General features: G+C 53.1%; 3 non-coding genes across 3 annotated transcripts; 1 reads left to right on the top strand and 2 right to left on the bottom strand.

The window, feature by feature from the left end:
• Window positions 1-9,503: 9,503 nt before the first annotated feature.
• Window positions 9,504-9,575, bottom strand: TRNAC-GCA. Its single transcript has one exon. It is a non-coding gene; the product is annotated as a tRNA-Cys (tRNA).
• Window positions 9,576-11,564: 1,989 nt separating this feature from the next.
• Window positions 11,565-11,646, top strand: TRNAS-AGA. The gene has a single exon. It is a non-coding gene; the product is annotated as a tRNA-Ser (tRNA).
• Window positions 11,647-18,033: 6,387 nt separating this feature from the next.
• Window positions 18,034-18,115, bottom strand: TRNAS-UGA. The gene has a single exon. It is a non-coding gene; the product is annotated as a tRNA-Ser (tRNA).
• Window positions 18,116-18,953: the final 838 nt, after the last annotated feature.

Genomic DNA, 18,953 nt, shown 5'->3' with positions numbered 1-18,953 from the left:
ACCCGAATACTCTCTCAGTCCTGAAAGAGAGACCTGGAGAAGGAGAGTTGCTGAAGCAAAGCCACAGGGGTCTCTGAGGTTTCCCTGGCCCCTTGCCCCTGTCCTGCCTGGCTGATGTCAGCATCTCTCTGTGAGGTCATCACCTCCCCACCACCTTTGACCAATAGACTGAGGTCCTGCAAAAAGCCTTTGTGATGTCACTGCCACACCCCTCCCTTGCTGTGCTAATGTCCTGCCCCTGCCCAGGCACTTTGGAGGTTTGAGCTACTCCCTGTGGATCACCCCACTCAAGGAGCGTTCGTTCTAGGAAGCAAGCCGGCTAGACAGGAAAACATCGGACGCTGCTCCCAATGCTACACTCAGTTTTTCAGAAATTAGTCGACTTTATGGCCAGAAGAGACCATTAGAGCATCTAATCTGACCCCCTGCATATCACAGGCCTCCTGTATGACACAAGAGCTACTTTTGGGGCAAACACATTCCAGAAAGGCATCTAGTCTCCATTAGATGACATCAGGAGATGGCAAATCCACCACTTTCCTTGGTAGCTTGTTCTTGTGGTGAATCATCCTCGCTGTTGAATATTTGTGTCTTATTTCTAATATGAATTTGTCTCTTTTCACCTTCCAGCCACTGGGTCTTGTTATGCCTTTCTCTGCTCGATTAAAAAGCCCTTTAATATCCAATCTTTTGTCTCCATTACGGCCCTTCAACACTTCAATGAAGTCACCTTTCAATCTTCTTTTGATAAGCTAAACAGGTTGAGCTCGTTCAATAGCTCACTAGAAGGCATTTTTCTTCAGCCCTCAGAACATTTGTCATCAGACTCCTGAACTGCAACTGGATGTGGCTCTTGTTCTTCTGCACAGCACAGCCCTGGAGAAGAGGGATCTGCAAATGTACATTCGTATGATACCTTTGTTTAACTGATGAAAACATAAACTAGACACTAGACATCAGGACTGGAACTGATTTCAGCGGATGGACAGCTTTGATAGATTTTTATGCATTTGGACAGCGAAATGTTGAGTGTTTACATTGATATCAAGCACTCCTGTATAGAGGAGCCCCTGAACATAATGGAGAATGGAAATGAAAATGTTTTCCTTTTTTAAAAAAAAAGAAAGAGGGTTCTAAGAGAACACGGGGGTTTGAACTGAAGACTATTTGAACTGCAATCAAGCACTCTAACACTGAGCAATATCCCCATGACACTAAGAGTGTAGAATTGTGATCGCCAGCACTTTGAAGGACAAACCCTGATTCATCGAGCTCCTTTGCCATTCCCAGACCACAGGTGGTTTAAAAATGGGGTTTGATTAAACTTCTTAAATGTGGCAAACACCACAGCTTGCACACCCACCGATATAGCTTCTCCCACTGACATAGCTGCCACCTCCTGGGAAGTGGATTAACTACACCCCCAGGAAAACTCTCTCCCATCAGCACAGAGCAGTGGTTCTCAAACTGAAAGTCAGGACCCCAAAGTGGGTCATAACCCTGTTTTAATGGGGTTGCCAGGGCTGGCATTAGACTTGTTGGTTCCTGGGGCTGAAACCAAAAGTCTGAGCCACACCACCCAGGGCTGAATCCCTCAAGCTCTGGTTTTGCCCTCCCCCAACTGGGGCAGGGCTCAGGCTTTGTCTCCTCTGCCTGTGCTCAGTGTAGAGGGGCTTGGTGCATCTTTCTAGGGTCATGTAGTAAGTTGTTTTTTTTTTGGCAGAAGGGGGGTTGCAGTGAAAGGAAGTTTGAGAAACCCTGGCATAGAGCCTCTGAATATGTCTAGACTTGGCTCCCTGTGGGGGATCAGAGACAGAAAGTACAGCCATGGAGACACCCCACACGCCTAGCAGGCAAGAATCAAACCTCCACAGAGAGATACCTGTTGTTTTCTAACCCACCTCCCTAAGTCCTCAGCCACCACCACTTAACAAAGGGGCTTTTCTACACGATGGTTCTGATCTCACTGAAGGGCCATTTCCAATTGTTTGCTCAGACCAGCATTAGGGAAAATGGTGCCCTGGGCAAAGCTTGTACTTTGGCACTTCCCCATTGCCCCTGGACGATCCCCACTCCCCCTTTACCGCTAGCTCCTGCACTCCCAACCCTTGCACCTCCTTCACCCCTAACTCCTGCCCCTCCTGTGTCCCCTTTGCCCTTAACTCCCTGGGCCACCAGCCATTGCCCCTCTCAGGCAGCCCATTCACATGGTTCCAGTGCTGGGGGCCCCGCACTTGTTCTCCCTTTCCCTGGGCTTTGGCATCACTAGCCCCTGCTTAGCGAGTAGGGTTCAGTGGTTCCCAAAAAGTGGGGCATGACTCCTAGGGGGACACAGAGGAACATTCATGGAGTCAATGAAATCAATTGAGCTTCTTCAGTCTCTCGCTGTAGACATTTTCCTTGTTTTTAAAAGGCAAAATTCCTGATCTTTCCAACGGGAGCTGCTGCTTCAATGATCAGTTTGGGGGAGGGATTTGGCTGCACTCAGAGATCTGCCCGCGGGTTACAATCTGCGATCCGAAAGGTCGAACGCAAACAGCGTTTAGATGGGACCGTTAGTGCCGCCCCCGTGTGGCCAAAGGTTAGAACTGACCAGCAGAGTTTACAGCTGGAGCCTGGGACGCTCCTGAGCAAATTGGGCACAAAGCCTCTCGCGTGGGATCCTCGCTGTGCAGCAGGAGGCGGAGGGAAGCTGATTGTCAGGGCTCAGGGCAGCTCCCTGCCAGGCTGAGCCGGTGTCTGTGCTAAGCTCGGCATCAATCAGGTGATTCTGGGAAGTTCGGGGTCCCCGGGCTCCCACAGAAGGGTGAAGCAGGTCACCCCTGGAGCAGGGTAAAGCTGCAGGGTGACAGTGGGGTCGCTGCCCCTGTGAACAGCTGCTGTAGCACCGCCTGGGCAGGACAGGGAGAGCCAGTTATACGCCCCCCCCAGCCTGTATCGGGGGATGGGAGAACTCACACCCTGGGGACCCACCCACCAGAGATCTACTGCGGGGGGGGAGATTGGCACCCACCCACCCAGGATCGTGTAGGGGGGGACAAGGGCATCCACACTCCGGGATCCTCTGCAGAGGGACGGACACCCACACACCCAGGATTCTGTAGGGGGAGCAGAGGTACCCGGACACCTGGGCGGGGGAAGGGGGCACCGAAACATCCGGGATCTTACCTGGCAGGACAGCGGCGCCTGCAGCTCGACATGAGATGGGGGCTGGGGGTGAAAAAGCATTTCCCAGTTCCAGGCTGTCCCCGTTTTGCCAAGGCACAAAGCTCACAAGCAGAGTTTAAAGCTCCAGCTGCCAAGCTGCAAAGCAAGCTGGGCCCTGTGACTGGTGCCTGTGATCCCAGCTCCTGGGGAGGCTGAGGCTGGCAGATCGCTTGAGCTCAGGAGTTCTAGGCTGCAGGGGGCTGTGCTGATCAGCTGTCCGCACTAAGTTCAGCATCAATATGGTGATCCTGGGGGAGCTTGGGGTCCCCAGGGTGCCTAAGGAGGGGTGAACTGGCCCAGATTGGAAACAGAGCATGTCAAAACTCCCGTGCTGATCAGTAGTGGGATTGCGCCTGTGAATAGCCCCTGCAGCATAGCCTGGGCAAGACAGTGAGACACAGTCTCCTTTTTATACACCATCCCCCCCCCCCTCGCAGAGCCTGGATGGGGGGATGGGAGCACCCACACGCTGGGGATTTTGACTTGGGGGGAGGGACGCCCCCCTGCCACACGGGTCTTGAAAAGAGGAACAGCGACACCCACACACCACAGAGCCTGGATGGGGGCAGGGGAACCACACACGGGAGCTAGTTCATGGGGTGGGGGACACACCCATATGCTCCATTGCACCATTCTTAATGAGAAGAACGGGGGCATCCGCACAACACGGATCCTTAGTGGGCGGGGGGACACCCACACACTCCACTATTAACCAGCAGGGACAGGGGCACCAGACATCCCCAGTAGCGTGGAGAACACCCACATCCACCGGATCCCTCATGGGGGGTAAGACAGAGGGGATTGTAATGGGGCCCAGCGCACCCACGCACCAGGGATTGTTAAGGGTTGAAGGTACAGGGACACCCACACACACTGAGATCACGTCCTTGGAGGAACGCAAACCCTCCACAGAAGGACCTGGTCTGATCCATGATGGCAGCCCAGCCTGGGTGAGTCAAAGTCTCTTTTTATACAGGCATGTCCCAGAGATCCTGACTAGGGGGAGAGAGACACCCACCCCCCAGAGATCCTTAATGGTCTAGGGTGCACCCACACACCAGGGATTCTTATGGGTGGGAGGAATGGAGACAGCCAGACACACTGAGATCACTTCCTCCAAGGAGCCTGGGCCAGACAGGGAGACACAGTCCCCCTTTACAGATCTGCCAGACAACCTTCCTCCCACTCCCTCCACACAATGTTCTTATCTGGCGGTGAAGCCAGGGAAATCACATGGTGGATTCTTATCTGGGGAACTGGGGGGACCCACTTACCACCAGACATTCTTAAGGGCAGCAGGAACAGGGACTCCCACCTCTGTAGCATGGGGGTGGGTCGCCTGCTGGGATCATCTGGGCATATTTCACCTCGTCAATTCCCTGCCATTGCCTTGGGGGCCCCTTTTTCGCTGCCTCTGGCACCCAGTTTAGCCTCCTTCCTGAGGGCTGAAACGCTTTGATCTATCTAAGGTCTGTGGGATCAATATGTGTCATGGTGTAATTCTGTGTTATTCGGGGGTCAGACTAGCTGATCTAATGGCCCCTTCTGCCCTTAAATGCCATGAAAACATTTCCCTGGTTTCTCCTTGCGCCTGTCAGACACCACGGTGAGGGGCCCAATAGAAGATCCTGGACACAGCGCTCTGGCTCTTACTTTACTTGGGGACGTCAGCGCTTTCCTAGCAAAGCTGCTGCTAAAGCGCTGGATTTGGGGAACGGTTCGGCTCCGGTTCAGAGATCTCCCTGCGGGGTGTGAACATGCCACGAGGAGCGGGAAACGCAACCAGCAACTGGAGGCGTTGGCTGAGCTCCAGGCTGCCCCCGTGTGGCCAAAGCTTAGAACTGAGCAGCGGAGTTTGAAGCTGGCGCTGGGAGGGACCTGAACACGCGGGGCACGAAGGCTCCTGCGTGTAATGCTTGTTGGGTGGGCAGCTGGGCGTAGCTGATTGCCGGAGTTCAGGGCTGCACCCCGGGGTGCTGAGCAGGTGTCTGTTCTCAGGTTGGCCTTGCTATGATGGTTTCTGAGAAATTTGGGGTCGCCAGTTCCCCCTAGGGAGAGAGGAGCCCGCCCAGGAAAGGAGGCTTTCAAAACTCTGGTACCAATAGACAGTGGGACTGCCCCTGTGAAGAGCCGCGGCAGCCCCGCCAGGGAGAGCCGGTCTCTCTTTATGCAGCCCCTCCCCCATTCCTCAGGACGAGGGTTGTGCTCAAAGATCTGTGCCCCGTGTTTTCAACTCCATGTGAAGCACACAGTGCAAATAACCCTCAGCGCATCAGCTCAGCTCCAGGCTCCACTTCCACCCGCTCAGAGCGCAGAGCTCCCAGGCTGAGCCTGAAGTTGGAAGCGGGAGACAATGTAACCAGCCGGGCCCCGTGGCTGGTGCCTGTGATCCCAGCTCCTGGGGAGGCTGAGGCCGGCGGGTCGCTTGAGCTCAGGAGTTCTGCGCTGCAGGGGGCTGTGCCGATCAGGTGTCCGCACTAAGTTTGGCATCAATATGGTGATCCTGGGGAAGCTTGGGGTCCCCAGGTTGCCTAAGGAGGGGTGAACCGGCCCAGGTCGGAAACGGAGCAGGTAAAAACTCCCGTGCTGATCAGCAGTGGGATCGCGCCTGTGAATAGCCCCTGCAGTGTAGCCTGGGCAAGACAGTGAGACACGGTCTCTTTTTTTAAAGACACCCCCCGCAGAGCCTGGATGGGAGGATGGGAGCACCGACACGCTGGGGATTCTGACTTAGGGGGAGGGATGCCCCCTTGCCACACGGATCTTGAAAAGGGGAACAGAGACACCCACAGATCCCGGATGGAGGCAGGCAGGGAAACCACACACTGGAGCTAGTTCATGGGGTGGGGGACAGAGACACCCACCGGAGATCCTGGATGGGATCACCCACATGATGGGGATTTTGAACTGGGAGCAGGGAAGCACCATGTACCAGAGGTTCTGAAGGGGGAACAGGGACACCCACACACCATGTGTCTCGCAGCAAGAGCTGCGGTCTTCATTTACACAGAGCAGTGATGGGGAATTAACCACGTCCCTTGCGGAGCTTGTTCCACTAGATGATTAGCCTCATTGAAGTACCCAGACCTTTTAACAATAAGAAGTGAAATGAAATGGCCACATGATGGCAACAGAACCTAAGAAACGTGTTAGTGTCTAAGGTGCCACACGTACTCCTGTTCTTTTTGAGGATACAGACTAACACGGCTGCTCCTCTGAAACCGAAGAGATGAGAAGCCATGTTCTTGTTCAATGTGCATTGAAGCTGAAAAGGGAGATGTTTCCTCTTTGATTCCTAAGCCCCCAACTCTAATCCACTAAACACCCCTTTCCTCCCACAGCCAGGACTAAAACCCAGGAGTCATAACTAGTGCCCCCCCCTTAACCTTCTCTCTGTGAGGAAGAAGAAGAAGCTCTGAGACCCCTGTTCTGTCCCCTTGCCACCCTGCCTGGGCTGCACTTGAAACCCAATGGGGTTTCCTTGGGCAGTTCTGAATCTTGCTCCCAGGAAAGGTGTAATTTTAGGAGCAGGTTCCAAATAGTGCAATTAACCAGCCAGAAGGGGCAGCAGGTATCGGTGTAGGAACCATTGAAATAATCATAGCAAAGTAGTTCAGGGAAACTGTTATTAATGAAGTGTGAGTGAAAGGTGAGAATCTGATGGTGTCAGTGTCACACTAGAGGGCGCTGAGATGGTTTTAAATTTGTCATCCAAACCCAGCCACCACCTAGCACATGTTTTAACCTCTTCTTCTCTTACCGTTGCTCCTTATCAGAGAAGGGGAGAGAGCAAACGAGCAATAGAAACAGAGACCTAGTGACCGAAGCAAACATTTCTTTGCTCCTTGCTTGGCTCTGTCAGTTATTTGGGTACAAACTCACCCCCCACCCACTGTCTGGGCTGGGCTCAGTGGGCAGGAAGAGCTCAGCTGTCAGTGGGACTTGGGGAGCTCGGGACATTACTGTGAGCTGCTTGAACGTTTAGGTGAAAACCACCTAAACACGGACACAAGGTCTAGGCTGCAGTAACTCATCTTCATCTGCGGCTGTTGAAGCTACAAGGCAGAGGACTAAGTACAACATTTAAACTTATGTTTGACCTCATAGAATAAAACAAATGTGTCTGTGAAAAGAGGGGAGTTGAGTTCAATCCCTTGTCACCATCAATGTGCAAACCAGGAACCTGTTGCTTTGCATTCCTGATGTGTCGCCATCATGTGGCTATTCTCATAGACTTTAAGGTCAGAAGGGACCATTATGATCATCTAGTCTGACCTCCTGCACAACGCAGGCCACAGAATCTCACCCACCCACTTCTATAACAACCCCCTAACCTATGTCTGAGTAACCTATTCTGTCTCAGTCCCTTTAATTAAAAAACTGGTTTTTTTCATATAAACTATATTTCCTTGTAGAGACTCAGGGGCAGATTAATCTACAAAGGGAAGGTGATTCCAAGGCAGTTCTGGAGGAGAAGGGAACGTGTTTTCAGCATCACTAAATTATTTTGTTGTGCCTCACAGAGAGAGAAGAGAGAGAGAGAGAAATAAAGCTATTAATTTGTGCTACCGACACACTTCACAGCATGAAATACAGAATTTTGTGTTCAATGAGTTGTGTTTTACATAATATGAAAAATATGTTTTGGGCAATGCATGAAAACCTCACTGCATTGAACAACCCACTTGATCTAGTCAATGTACTACAGAATATTTAAAGATGTTAAGAAAGATGTGCTTATAAATTAACATGTTGTGCCATTTACATATGTACAAAACACAGAAGAAACTGAAATATTTGAGCTACTAAAATTTCCATTTTCTCACAGCATTTTAGTTCTCAAGGTTGTTTTAATTTTGCTTATTTTTTTGGAACTAGAAATGGAGAAAGAGTACACTGAAGTCAGTAGAATTACCGCAATGAGGGATTAGTCTCATTATTTGCCAATAACAAAACCTTTGTTAACAGAGAGTTAACTTTGACTGTGACTATCTCTTACCTTCCAGAACATCAACTTCATTAAAACTCAAACTCTGGAAAAACAGGGACTACAGAGTGAGGGTACATGCCCAGATAACCTTAACTCTGCCCTCTAGAAGAGAATCCCTGATAGCATATGAGAACAAGGAAAGGTTTGGGGACAAATTATAGCTACTTCCCAAGAGTTTGTTTCTTCTGTAATTAATTGATCCTGGCCCCATCAATTGATCCTGGCCTGGTGTCTGGCTGTGAAATTTACTGTTTACTATTTTTATCCCAGTATATTTAAATGCAAAACTGCTTTACAAAAGCTCCTTTATTCTAGGTTATACAAACAGGTCACTTCCCCAGCTATTTCAAAGAGATGGAGTTTTCCTGACCCACAGGGAACTTAAACTAACATGCTCAAGATCACACATTCCTTAGGAGCAGCAAAGAATCCTGTTGAAGTGGGTATTCACCCACGAAAGCTCATGCTGCAAAACGTCTGTTAGTCTATAAGGTGCCACAGGATTCTTTGCTGCTTCTACAGAACCAGACTAACACGGCTACCCCTCTGATACTTGACATTCCTTAGGAGAAAACGAAGGGGAAAAAAACCAAAACCCACCAAACCGTTGCTGTTTCTACCCAAATGATCAATGAGACCAGAAAGTGAGACTGTGCAATTAACTGTCTGGGACTACACTGACTCTGCAGTTACTTGGATGCAGAAACACCCAGCTCTATGGTTGGTAAACGTACAGAGACTCTGCTGCTGTTCATGAACTAGCAGCACATGACCTCTGAACAGCTGCCATTCGAATGTATCTGAAAGTCACAAGGAACAACGATCTGTGTTAAAGGAAGGTTGCCATTTATTAGAGCCCCAGTTGATGCCGTGTGCACAAAGAGAGGATTGAATGTGTAACAGGGAGTTTGGTAAATCTTGGTTATTTTAGTTTTGTAACAGGCTCCTGTCCACCTCCAGTAGAGTTTTCAGTCCCAATGGCAACTTACTTACCAAATGTAATACAGACTAGTCCATGCCTCTCACGTGGATGTGGTTCTTGTTCTTCTGCACATTGTAGCCCATGGAGGCCAAGAACCTGCAAATGTGTCTTCATGGGCCTTTGTTTAGTTGATGAAAATACAAATTAGACACTTAGAGGATTGGAACTGATTTCAGCTGGCGACATGTTTGCTAGGTTTTTATGCATTTGCACAGGAAAATGTGAGTGTTTCCATTCATTTCAGGTATCCCTAGTCAGTGGAGCTCCTGAACATAATGGAAATGGATATGCAATTATTATTGCTGCTGAAGGACCAGGCTTTCAAGGGGGCACTTGGATTTGAACCAAGGACCACTTGATGTGCAGTCAAACACTCTACCACTGAGCTATACCCACTGACATCTACATTGGCAATGTCAGTGATCTTAAGGATCTTGAAACCTGAGAGTGGAGTTCATTTCTTCCACACCAGTGTTGCTGTCTGTGCATCCCAGAGCTATGGGGTGAGTGGGAAAGGCCCACAGCTAGCTTGTCAGTATCAGCAAAGGAGCAGCCGACATCAGGACCAACGAGACGTGCTGGTGGCCCATCAGGAAGAATCCACTCTCCCAGAGACTTCTCGGCGAGGGCAGGGTACACAATGGGGGCTACCTACCCGCCACGTCCCAGCAAGGGTCTTTCTAGTCCCACTTCAGTGTTACCCAATTTCTAACCAGTCTTTGGCCCAGATTCCCTCCCTGAGCGGCACCAGCACATACCTGGGCCCCCTGCTAGTGTTAAATCTGCCTTGAGCTGGGACCCAGCTTGGCAAAGAGCCTGCAGCCCCCTCTGTGCTGGGGAGTGAGAGCAGCCCTGGCACTGGGCAGGGCAGCCCTGAGGGAATGAACCCAATGTGCCCGTGAGGCCCTGATCCAGAACCTCTGCCAGGCAGCTTGTGCTGCTCGGGCGTCTCTAGTCTCCGGCGAGGATTCAAAGCTTCTCTGCTCCAGGGGAACCCCTGGGGGAGGGAGGCAGGGCTCCTGCAGGATAAATCTTCCTGCTGGCAGAGCTCCGGTCCCCTCCTCATGGGCACAGGGCGTTGCACACGGCACCCACCACATGCACACACCCCTTTGTGAGGAGAATCAGCTCTGGGATACTGGGGTCAACCCCCCCCACCTCCTCCCTGCAAACCTTCTCCTGGCTTCAGTGCGGGAATGGGGGCGTGAGGGGCTAGTGCGGTAACAGCAGCAGCGTGGCCGTGGGGCTCGGCCGGTGGCTGGGGCCAGTCACCTGAGCATGAACCCAGCCAACCCCAGGAGATGGACCCGGGTCACCAGCCCAACCCACCACGCGGCTGCTGCCGCTGCCCTGTTAGTGCATGAGCTCCCACAGACCACGCTGGGGAGAGCCCCCAGCTGCAGGGGAGACGCCCCTGAGTGCCTGGCAGGGCCCAGCTCCTGACTGACCTGCACTGCTGGGGGTCAGGAGGCTGGGTGACAGGGAGGCGTTGGCTCTGGGGTGGGACTGTCACTTCCCCCCCTGCCAAGCCAACAGGATCACAGCAAACGAAACCAGCTCGGCCGGCAGGGGAAGAGTTCAGTCCAGGGCCTGGTGCATTCTGGGAGCAGGGGCGGTGCAGAGAAAGGGCAGATAGGGGGCAGCTCTGAACACTCCGCGCAGAACTGCCTGTCCTGTCCCGCAGCCCCTGGTACAGGGGGCTTTTCGCCATAGTTTTAATCAGGCCAATAAATTGAAACAAACCCCTGTTAAATCATTGCTGAGCCCGAGTCCTTCACCCACATTCCTTAGGGCATTGGGTGTTTCATTTCCTGCCTCAATTTCACACAGAGACACAATTTCCTTTGCACACATCCATGAACAGCAAAACCTCCCTGTGTCTCTGGTCTGAGCCAGGGCATTCGATTCCAGTGAACCCTTCTCTCCTGCAATGCGATGCTCAGACAGAGGGGACGTGGCACCTGCATCCCTGCCAGGGAGATATTGGCTCGGCTCTTTCTTTCTGCTGCTGTTGTTAGTCCATGAAACATCATGGAATGCAAGGCTGAGTTCATGCACCAGCCCTCTGAAATAGTTCAGTGCCCCAGAGAAATCCTGACCCCTGCTATTGGAACTATGTGCTGGAGATTTGAATGGGAAAGGGACTGTCTGAATTGTCAGAGTGGGGAATGAACAACAATCTACAGCAATGTCATTAACACAAACACACTCTCATCCTGCTCCAGCCAGAAGGGAAATGGGCAGGAATGTTCTCTGTTCGCCCAAGGACACACTTATACTGATGCGCAGCCGTGAGTGTGCTGGGGAAGCTGGTCTGGGCAAACAATTTGAAGTGACAATTCAGTGAGAAGAGAATCATCATGTAGGGAAATGGGTGTATGTCAAGTAGTTGTGACCGAGTGGTTAAGGTGATGGACTAGAAATCCATTGGGGCCTCCCCGCGCAGGTTCAAATCCTGCCAACTACACAAGCAATGCACTGTTATTATTACTGTAGTCTTAGTGCCTGAGCATCCAGAGTGCAAACTGCAGCCAGATCTACTTTTACTCTGTCTACACTTAAAATGCTGCTGTGGCACTGCTATAGCACTTTGGAGTAGACAGTGACGGGAGGGGTTTTCCCATCCCTGTAATAGCTGCATTGACAGAACAATTCTTCCTTTTCTTTAGCACTATCTAATCCGGGCTTAGGTCACCTTAATTCTATGGGTTTGGGGGGTGTGGGTTTTTCACACCCTGAGAGACGTTGCTCTGCCAGTGAAGTGCCCAGCGTACACCAGCCCTTAGATCCCTCTTGGTATTTCAATGCAGGCACTGACCTGGGAGAGGAAAACATCAGCTCACAAACACACAGACTGAATTCCCCACATTTAATCTCGCTGCACTTTACAGAAAGTCACAACATTCAATTCATTCTTGCTAGGACAGAGAAAAAATAAGTGACACTAAGTTTTTGGCTTGGGTAAATAAAATTAAGTGTTTAATTAATATAGTAAAAATCTGTCCTGATTCCTCTACTAACACCACAGCGTGAAATAGGAACAGAGACAAAGCTTGTCAGTGATGACTAATTTCGCAAATGATCTTCCCATTATTAATTGGAGGTCTGGGCATCTCCATTGTCCTTGCTCTGCATTCACCTTCCCCTAGAATTGTTCTCGGACATTCACCTTCCTCTGCAGCATGGGGCTTGGGTCACTTGCTGAAGGATTCCCTGCACCTTGAGGTCTTTAAGCCACGAGTTGAGAACTTCAGTAACACAGACATAGGTTAGGGGTTTCTTCCCATTAAATGCTGTTGTGGGACATTCCCAGACCTGGAAATGTACCAACGACAGAATTTGAAGAGCAAACCTGGCTCCCCGCACCAGGTGGGATTTGAGTGTTTTGTCTCTGTCACTTACTCTTTGTCAATAGTACAGACGCCAGGGGCAGGACTCCAGGCTCTGCTTGTGGGATCCTGGCCCAGGGGCTGGGGGCGGTGGAGAAAGGATTGTAGATTCTGACCTGCACTCTGGAGAGGAGGTAATAAGTGAAGGGGGCATTTTTGACTGCTCCCCTGCCTCAGTGTCCCCAGGGCTGGAATTCTACATTCCACGGGGGCAAATAAGGGGGTGATGCCATTTGGTTAATGAAAACCAGTGATCCATGTGAGGTTTGAACTCACAATCTCAGCGTAGCTCCTCACAGCACTGCTGTATAAGTAGTGTGCGCTAACCAATTGTGCCACTGGAGCACCTGTTAATTATGGTTCTCCGAGACCCCTAGGTTGATACAGGCAAGGAGTGATCCCAAAGACTTCACAGTGCAGCTGAGAGCAGGGGTTAAGAGCAGGTAGCAACAAGTGTTGTACTCGGTGGGGTGGATTCTTCTTAATGGTTCCAGGCAGCATCTGACCCTTTTGTTCTTCCCTGTGTAATAACAGAGCTGGTTAAGACTCAATGGAGAGTCTTGCTGCAGACCAACAGATCTGAAATCACTGGTAACCAGCTCTAAGCATTAGTTCTGCTTTGGGACAGTGTCTCTCATGCAATGAACTGCCCAGTCTGCGCTAGCAGTGAGGCTCCCTCACTAACAGCTGAAATCAGGGAGAGCTGTGTGAAGTGCAGGGCCCCAGGGGTGCCTGAACAGGGGGGAACAACACCCCAGGACTTTAAAAAATGGGAGGGCTCTGCCTTGCCACTTTGTAATGACCGTAAGGGCGAGTGAAGGTGGGGAGGGGACAGAGAGCAGTGAGCGGGGTCTTGGGGGAAGAGGCAGCTCAGGAGCGGGGCCTTGGGGAGAAAGGGTGGGGCAGGGGCGTGGTGTTGAGTGGAAGGGATGGGGCTACTGTTTGGGCTCTGGTGGCCGCTACTTTTAGGGAGCCTGTTCCGCTCCTGGTGGGACCACAAGACGTCCCAGAGCAGAGAGGGTGGCCAGCAGAGCGGTGACAGGGGGGAACGGCAAGTGGCCGGCAATGTGGCCAGACAGCGGAGGGAGAAAGGGGCTTTCCCCCCGGGAGGTGAGAGGTGAACTCTGGGTTTTCACTGACCCAGGACAGCAGCTGTGGGTAAGGTGCAGTGAAGGGAGGGGCACATCCAAAGAACTTCTGGTGTCTGGATTTAGGACCCTGAGGCAAAAGGCCACTGCCCAGCACGCTGTGGGGTGGGTGTTTTGCTCATAGTGTTGTGTTATGAATCCTGATTGTGGTGTTTTCCCAAGTTAATACAAGGTGATTTTCCTCCTTTTTCTTAAAGTTTCTTTTCTACACTCAGTGAGTGTGAGTGGGGAAAGTATCGCCTCTTAGAGGCACCCAGTGGCCAGGGTTAGTTTCCCCAGGTTACTGGGTGGGGGCTTAGACAGATTGTGGGTTGTATTGTTGAAGAGGAGCCCCAAGCACCCAAACAGGGAATTGTAACTTCAACCTTCAGAGTAAGAGCCAGAAGTGCTGCCAGCTGAGCTAGCCAGGCCGCCTAAATGTATTAAGCCCTTTCACCCCAAGAGCAAACACCGGGTACTTCTGTGCTTCTCAGCAGCTGGGAAAGAGCCTCTTGGGGGAAATATCTCCTGCCCCACCACCAAAAGGAGCCCTTGAGTGGGAACGGTCAAAGGCCCCACCTGCTTTCCAACCACCTTGTGATGCTGGCCGGCCGCAGAACGAATGCTCGTCTGTGGGTGGCCTTCAGTGGGGGTTCGGCTTGGCAGGGAGCAGGCTGGCCGGGTGTCTCTGTGGCTGTCTGCTGGCCACACATAGGCATGGTTCTCCTCTCCTCTGGCCCTGCCCTTGGTTGCTCTGTGGCTTTTAAGACTTCCCTTGGAGCTGTCAGCACCTGCCGCCTCTGCTCCAGGTGCCCAGAGGAGGAGAGGTGTTGGGCTCCAGCCTGGGACTCTGCCTCCCTCCTGCCTAGCCCTGACTATGAAGCCTGACCCTGGCCCTCCTTCCTTTAAATGCCATGCGGGGAAGAGGAAGAGTGTGACAGCTGCAGGGACCAAAGTTGTGGGCATCAGGTGAAGCAGCGAGAAACAACCATATGATCAATCCACAGGAATCTCTAGCCAGACTGTTAAGTTCTAGGACCCCAACCTATAGCCACCAGCCCATTGAACCAGCCAGACCAAAGACCTATCTCCAGTGGGCATCAGTCACCCAGCATGAGGGAAAAAAAACTCAGGCTAGTTCACCCAGAGAGAAAGTAGCCAACACATTGAGCTCCAGTGCTTTGTAGCAAATCAACATATCTCCACAAGGTCCCACTGAGATTTGAACTCAGATTATAAGATTCACAGTCCTGAGTGCTGCCTATTACACCATGGGACCTGCTGCTAGTTTGTTTTCTAGACCCCTGTGACTCTCAGCTGGCTGGTTTGCACTCTGCACTTATTGCTTCCCACCAGCGGCTTCCTCTCGCAGGACTCTCTCTCCTCCTCCAGCAACTATAGTCCTGCACTACCCGATCTTTGGGTCCTGCCCTGAGTCCCCGCATCCTCCTCCTTTGTCTCCGTTCCCTGCAGGCTGCAAAAATGTCGGGAGGCTGCTCCTCCCTTCACTTGGTGCTCCCGCTCATATCGGCCAGCTGCAGCCTCATCTCGTGGAACTCGGGCAGCTGTCGCTTGATCCAGTCATACAGTCACAGGCTGACTGGCTCCCCTGCCTGGATGCTTTTGTGGAAATCCCACAGGCGATGCTGCAGGACTTGGAACCACTGGTTTCTTTAATGTTGTGGTGTTTGCCCAACCGCCGAACAAAGCCGCCAACTCCTCCCTCACCGACTCCCACCAATCCCCCTGCACTGGGCTGTCGACGTGCTCTCCTTCACGTAAATCCGGTCAATGCGACTCCTGGCCTGGCCCCGCAGAAAGGTGTATCCCCTCTCCAGCTGGTGTGAGCTCGGGTCAGAGGAATAGGAGGCTAACACCCGCCCTCCACTGGTTCCACTGTGGAGAAACACGTCCTCTAAGCCGACCTCACTACAGACCTGCGCCAGGTAGTGCTCATCATAGAAGAGTTTCCTCTGACGGTCAGGAAAACAGGACCAGCAGTCCTCAGGCCGGAGCAACAATTGAAATCCTCCCCAACACCAAACACTGTGCGGTCCAGAGGAAGGGAGCCAGTTCCTTCATAGAACTTTCCTTTTAGGCCTTAATTGGGGACCATACACACTAATAGAGCCATAACCAGTGCCATGGAGCACAAAGCCCACCAGTAATGCCCTCCCTGGTCAGAGCTCCAGCCCCTTCTGTACTCACACCATGAATGTGAAGAACAAGACTCCAGCCCCATCATTCTTCACTGGCCTGGAGGACCAGAGAGATGGGCCCTTCCACCAATCACCATCAAGCTACCCTAGAGTTGTTAATGTGCATTTTATGAACACCCAGCCTGTCCAAGTCCAGCTGCTCCAAGGCAATGAACATCAAGCATCTCCTCCTGGGCCCCCAAATCCCTGCCACCTGGCCACTTTCACAGGGCACTGCCCTCACTCAGCTGCACAGAAGAGTTTTCATCCCCTGTTCCTGCCTGTCACTGCCCAGTCAGCCCCTCTGGCACCATTCCTGAAGGCCACCCTGCATCACTCTCTTCCTGCCACATTGGGTCCACCAATAACTCACGTAGGAGAGACAGCTCCCATCCTTCATTGGAAAAGGTGAGGCCAGCAGCACACAGGTTTTTTTTTCTATTCCAGAACCCAAGCTCAGGGCCTCACCTTGGGGTGCAGGCACCCCTGTGCTCCCAGCAGACAAACAACCACTGTAGAAAGAGGGATGAAAGAACCTGCTAAAGGCTGGGATTGAACCAGCAACCTTGAGATCTTCAGTCTAACACTCTCCCAACTTAGCTACTTTGTAGCAGTATTTTGGCCTGTTGCTTCTCTTTCCAGGATGTTTTTGCAGCCGTTGCACACAAAAAGGACGTCATTGTGAGCAGCCCATGAAGACAAGACTCGCTTTTGCCTGCCTTGCTCAGCTTGACTTGCTGCCTCACCCCGTTCCTGCCCTAGTGCCTGGGTTGACCTGGTGGTAGAAGGGGACTGGGGGCCAGTGGCATGGGGAGGAGGTTGAGCTGGACCCTGAGCTAGACTAGACCCTGGCGGTGAGAGTCTGGCCACCACTTGCCGCCCCACCCTGTTGTCCTGGCTTCCCCCACTGGGCATCATTTTGGGAGGGAAGTGGGGCTTCTGCCTCGCCTCCCCGATTTTCACACCGCAGAGGAGTACGAACAGGAAAACGAACGGCTGCTCCACACCCCCACCGGAGGAACCCGGCACCCTTAGCTGTGGGGAGTAAGAAGTGGCTGTTGGCTGACAGGGCCTGTCCCCGAGGAGCTGGAACAGCAGCTGCCGCCTCCCCCTCGGCTCCAGGCTGTGGGAAATGCTCATTGCCTGGCTGCATGGGCGGCTGCTGCTCCGTGCTCTGGAGAGCGTCTGTATTGCTCTGTCAACCCCCCGTCTTCACTGAGCCAGTCTGGTAAGGTCCCAAGTGCCCCCTCCGGCCTGGCAGCTGAGAGTCTGTGCAGACATCAGCCCCCCTGCCAGCCCCACAGGCAGCAGCAGCGCCAGCCCCCCAGCACCACAGGGGCACTCAGTGCACTTCCTGTGGGGAAATGGCTCCTTGGCATCCAGCTGCTAGAGTGAGAGCCAGGAGAGAGCAGTGTCTGGCTCACCGTGGGGGAGAGAAGAGACCTGGTGAGTGCGGATCTCCCTCAGCCTCCCCCGCAATGCTGGTCAGTTGTATTGTCACTGTGATAGTCAGTGCTTCCCTTCAGGGCCGGCCCTAGAGGGGTCTGTGACAAAGCCCCTCCTTTCCACCCCAGGCCCTGACCCCACTCCACCCCTTCCCCCAAGCCCCCACCCCTGTCCCATCTCTTCCCGGCCTTCACCTTCCTGCCCCATTCCTCTCCCTCCCCCACCTCTTCCTCTCCCTGCTCCTCCCCCTCCCCACCCAGCGCCTCCTGCACCCCACTGAACAGCTGATCACTGGCAGGTGGGAGGTGCTGAAGGGGAAGAGGAGGAGCTTGTCAGCAAGGCCTGTAGTGGGGGGGGGAGCTGGCTGCCAGTGGGTGCTGAGCACCTATTTTTCCTCTGTTGGTTCTGCAGCCCCGTAGCTCCCATGGAGTTGTTGACTCAGATCCTTTCACACTCTAGAGAGAGGAGCAGAACCAGGGCTATGGCTGATCCATGGGGCACTAGGTGAGTGGCAGAGGCTTCAGGCGCTGAGAGTTTGCCTGACCCCTCAGGGACACAGTGTGAGGTGGTGTCCCAGGCATCTCTATGAAAGGAGCAGAAGAGAATTTACTTGGGGTGGGGAGAGAATTGAGAGTGTCTCAGGGGGTTGTACAGAGGTATTGCCCGGGTGAGGAACTGGCTAAAACACAGGCCTCGCTGTGAGTAGGATTTGAACCTGCGCAGGGGAACCCTATTGGATTTCAACTCCAACCCCTTAACCATTCGGCCATCACAGCTGTGAGCACAAAATTGCCCCAATGCCAGAGAAACTGGTAAACAATCCCAATGCCCAGGCATGAAGTCATCTGAACTACAGAATTACCACTGCAAACCTGGCTCCCAAAGCACAGGGCGGATTGGGGGTTTGTTCTCTTTGCTTAGCCATGTGCAGTCGCACAGAGAGCGCGTTTAAAAGTCTCCCCTCCCACAGAGCGGGAAGGGGAAATGATTCTCAACTTGAAGCCTGATGTAGGGTGACCAGACGTCCCGATTTTATCAGGACTGTCTCAATATTTGCTTGTTTGTCCCGCATCCCGACCGATGTTTGGTCGGGACACTGGACAAACAAACAATTTTGCCCTCTGCTCCAGCACACAGGCAGAGCCCGTAGGGACACTCGCCCCCCTGACTCCGCCCCCTCCTTCCCCCATTGGATCCCTCCCGAAATCCACGCCCTGGTGCTTCCCCCAGCCCCACCCCCTCACTGCCCCATTGGATCCCTCCCCGAATCCCCGCCCTGGCCCTGCCTCTTCCCCAAGCAGGCGGCATTCCTCCTCCCTCACAGGTTTGCACACGGGCCATGGCCATGGCCGGGAGCGCAGCGCGGAGGCTGCTCCAGCCCCGGAGCCTGCAGGGCAGCGCAGTGGGGCTGGGGGCAGTGCAGAGCGGGCAGGACCCATGTGGGTGGGGGGCGGAGACACACGTGGGGCAGACACGCTCCTGCCGGGAGGGCCTGGGCCCGGCTGCCTGGTTCGCCCCTTGCCCGGGAGCTGCAGGAGGGACCTGGGGCGCGGCTCGGCTGCAGAGCTCGGAGCCCAGGCTGGGCCCAGGAGCAAGGGGATGGGGGAGGTGGGG

Source organism: Mauremys mutica, unplaced genomic scaffold (genome assembly GCF_020497125.1).
Source record: "Mauremys mutica isolate MM-2020 ecotype Southern unplaced genomic scaffold, ASM2049712v1 Super-Scaffold_100100, whole genome shotgun sequence".
In the NCBI taxonomy this organism is placed as follows: domain Eukaryota; kingdom Metazoa; phylum Chordata; order Testudines; family Geoemydidae; genus Mauremys; species Mauremys mutica.
Note: the sequence above shows the minus strand (reverse complement) of the source record. Positions and strands in the feature narration are given on the sequence as shown.